Source organism: Ctenocephalides felis, unplaced genomic scaffold (genome assembly GCF_003426905.1).
Source record: "Ctenocephalides felis isolate EL2017-DRISC unplaced genomic scaffold, ASM342690v1 CF-g0.4_SCAFFOLD_01886, whole genome shotgun sequence".
Lineage (NCBI taxonomy): Eukaryota > Metazoa > Arthropoda > Insecta > Siphonaptera > Pulicidae > Ctenocephalides > Ctenocephalides felis.
Window position 1 is genome coordinate 26058063 of NW_020538040.1, and position 4529 is coordinate 26062591.

A 4529-nucleotide genomic window follows, 5' to 3' on the forward strand; every position below is an offset into this window, starting at 1 on the left:
ATTAGACAATATAGATCGAAGAATGATTTCAAATAAAAATTGTCTTTCGGGTCACTGCTGCAATATGGATGTCACATCTCCAATAGAAAAATCTAATATTTCTTTTCCCATATTAAACAGATTGATACAAACAGTAGTGATATAGGTCTTCTTTAGACAATATAAATCCAAATATGAATTTAAGTAAAAATAGCCTTTCGGAGCATTGCTGCAATATATGTCGAATCACCAATAAAAAAATCTAATATTTCTATTCCCATATTAAACAGTTTGATATGATATCAGTCTCCACTAAACAAAATAGATCCAAAAATTAGTGTAAGTGGTAATAGTTTTTTTGGCATTGCTGTCGCAACATCAATAGAAAAATCTAATAATAATTACAAGAAATGGTCAATTACTATTAGTAGGTTAAGAAATCACATAAAAATATCTCATAAAATACAGTTTTGATTGTTGAAAAGATCTAGAAGATAGTTTAAAATATTGAAGTAAAACTTTTTGTAAAATATATGCAGTATAGTCTGGATAAAATAACAGCCAATAAACTAACTTAATATATAATAATATAAGATAATTCACCAACTGGTTATTCTGAAAAAATAAGAATTAGCAGGAGTTTAAGAAGTCAACATGATAATCATATATAGTCGTTTAATTAAATTTTATATATTTTTTACCTAACTTGTTGTCTAGTCGGTCTAATTCAGTATTTCCCATACTTTCTTAGACCATATGCCACTATTGCATTTCTAAAAAGTTGAAAATAAGGATGAAAAAGTTAAAAATAAGAATTAAGAAGTTAAAAATAAAGACAATAATTTCAATTTTTAAAAATTGATTTTTTTCCATGAGAGAAATATTGATAAGTTTCAGAATGAAACTTCACTATAAAATTACTAGAATAATTATGTAGTTTAATTTGCAACTTAATCAAATGAATAACTGAAACAGAAAATTATGTTTTTTGTTAAAACTTGTGGACGGTATGTAGAGTTTTTATATAAAAATTACTAAGTAAAAGTAAATATAAAACAATTCTGAAACCTTATTAAAAAAATTATCTATATTTATCAGTACAGTAGACTTCAAAATCAGATTTAAATTTGATAATTGAATTAAAGCATTTTTGATAATTGTAGTTAGTGACATTATTCATAATATTTATTATATTTATTCACAAATTTATATCGATTTATTTATCTGATGTTATTGTCATTGAAAATAACATTGTAATAAATCATTCTACTTTAGTACATTTTAGAAATATATAAAAATTCTGAATGCCTATAGATGTTCTGAATCGTAGTCGTATTTTTTTTTATAATTTATTTAGACAATCATATTTATTAATTAAAATTAATTTAATTTATAAAAATTTAGTTAATTAAAATAAAACCCTCTAAAAAATAATATTTAAGCTGTCATTTTTTTAACTTCCCGAAGGAAAAGTTTTTGTTGTCATCAAAAAATCCGCTAATTTAATGTTTTCTCGACATTTCAAGCCATTCTGAATCGAATATATCGATACCAAATTTGGAAAAAGTAAGTGTGTGTGTGTGTGTGCGTGGACAAATTTTTTACCTTAAATCGACGTTTTCTCAAAAACGGCTGGACCAATTTCAAAAATATAAAAGCCATTCGATGAGTTAAATAAAAATATTATTTAATCAAATTGATGTTCTTATGATTTTTTTTTATAAAATTACTCACATTCAAAATAACATATAATTATTAATGAAAGTTTTTAAATAAAGTCACAATATTTTAGAAAATTGTCGTGATACAATAGAGAATAAAGTGATATAAGAATAATATAAAATTTGATCTTTCATCTGCATAATAAAAAATTTTCAACAATCGTTTTATATTGCACTGTTCATATCAAATTCATAGTTTCATTTTATATGGTATTAAAATTCTCAAGACTATTACCATCTTGGTGTCAAACTATTAAGCCGTTCAACCCCGTGCTCCCCTACAAGTATAAACCTATCTAACTTTACCGAGCATTACAAGATTCTAGTTTCTATGTTGTCTGGATGGCGGCTTACCGAGGTATTGCAGAAGGAAACTTAGCTATCAAAACAATTTCAATTATCAAATATATTTGCATATCCCTTCGAAAATAATCCCTTATCACAGCAACTGATTATTTTCGTTTTGGAACACTTGAACAATTTGCTAAGTAGGATGGATAATATTGAAAGATTTATATATTGGACTGATTATTGCAGCATAAAATATGAACTGTACTATTCTGATCATATTCTATAATAATTTAATGCCTTTTAGGTATAGTTGGCTTAATCCTAAATATTCGATCTTACTAGTTTCCAAATATCGGTAAAAATACAATATTTTCAATTTTAAAAGTATTTTCACTCAATTTGTAAGTATTTAGCCATTAGTTTATTTTATTTTTTACTTTGCTGTAATTGTTTTTAACAGCAATCAGAATACAAATCTGTTGCGTTGATTGTTTTTTGTGATGATCTTTTACTAATGGCTATTAGAATGCAACCCAATTTTTCATTACTTTTTCAGATTTTTTACAACATACAAAGTACATATTTAGGCAATAAATTTAAAACCAAAATTTTCACCGATTGTTAATACTTTTATACTAGAGTTACAAATGAATTTATAAGTGTCCATCCAAATGTGGTATTCAGAAATAGTGAGAAAAAAAAAGTTTACTTAGATTCACTAGCATCCAATTCCATATTTGAAAATCGAATGTTAAATCTCTTAAATATTTCCCTTCGTAATTCAAAAATTAATGAAATAATAAAAATAGTGGTAAAAATATACTATTACCTCGAATCTCTATTATCCCTGATAGGTGAATTCAACTCAAACAAACAGTTTCAGATTTGATTGGTATTTGTGATAACTATTGATAAGTCCTAAGGCAAAACTATGTCATTGATTTGGACGTACCATGTTTTTGACACAAACAATTATATGTGACATGAGTTGGAGAACTATTTTGCATGTGGCAGATGCCCACTAAATTGATATATCAAATTCCTGCGTACAAACAGTTAATTATAGTTTTTCACTAGAAATGATCTATATGGCAAAACAATATTGGCAGGTCATCTAATATAATTAATTTGCCAAAGCCAAGAGGTACGCTATTCAACACACTAAATTAAGTTTGAAAACAAATTCGATAATTTTCATGATACTTTTTTGGTGATAGATATCTTGGTCTTATAGAACATACTAAAAAATTACGCACCCTTGACAAGTCGCTTAATTTTAAAAAAATTCTAAATTTGTAAAAATGAGCAGAGGTTTTCTTGACGTTTGCTGACCTTTCATCAAAGTTTTTTCTCAAAGGTGCTGCATAGATTTCAACAATTGAAAAACAAATTTATGAAACTTAATAAGCGTTGATTATTTTTTGTGCGATCAGCTAAGCCGTTTATTTGTAATTAATTGTTGAAGAAAAAATTTTCGATGAAACTTTGTACGTTTATAGATATCATGGTCCTAAACAACATACTACTAGAATAGTACGACCCCACGGCAAGTCGTTTATTATTAAAAATTCATCAAAGTTAGGAAAAATATGATCATATGATCAAAATTTGTGCGATGTGATAAGTCAAATTTTGAATTTTCAAATTTAAATGCCATTGTAATAAAATCGATAAGGAGGAGCCGCGAATAGGTTTGAAAAATCCACCAAGTCATTAGAAATTAGAAAATGGCTTTGAAATTAGCAAAAAAAAAGGTAAGAAGTCTACAAAATTTTTCTAGTTGTATAAAAATTATCATTTAATCAACATTTTAAATGATTAAATAATATCAAGGACTAGGTATAAAATATACGAAATCTTGACAGTATTTTTTGATAGCAGATATTTAATATTTCACATAATAATTCATTAGGTTGCTTTAAAAGAATGTTTCGATGTTTTTAATGAATTTTATTATGACAATAAAGTTCATGCACTACAAAAATTTGAAATAATAAGCTACAATTTTAGGACATGAAAGCACATGCTTGTGCACTATAAAAAATATAGTTACAAATAATTCAAATGTATTTGAGAGATAGAGATTTGAGTGAAAGCAAAAACTTTTTGAAATAAATAGTTGAAAACTTTATCTAAATATCTAAATCTCTTATCGAAAAGTTTTTGCAACTTGCATTAATGCAAAATCCCACTTTCAACTAGTTTTATTATTATCCATGTTAATTAGTGATATTAACTTTGTAACTTTTAACGAAAGAACGTCAACAAGAGGTACTATTTTTAACATCCCGTATATTGTCCAAAATTTGAATAGAAATTTTCTGAAAATCTTCACATTTTGAAATAACTTGGAAAAATGATGTGTGTGAGTATTTAGTGCGTTCGCAAATTTTGCTCACGTTTTCGTGCGCACTGATCAACCGTGCGCCCAATGGTTCAAAAAACACTCGATTCCAATTGATAAGAAGTCTGGCTAAAGTTCTAAAGCTCGCTTATATACTTCAAATAAATAATTTTAACTTTGTAATTCAGTTCATA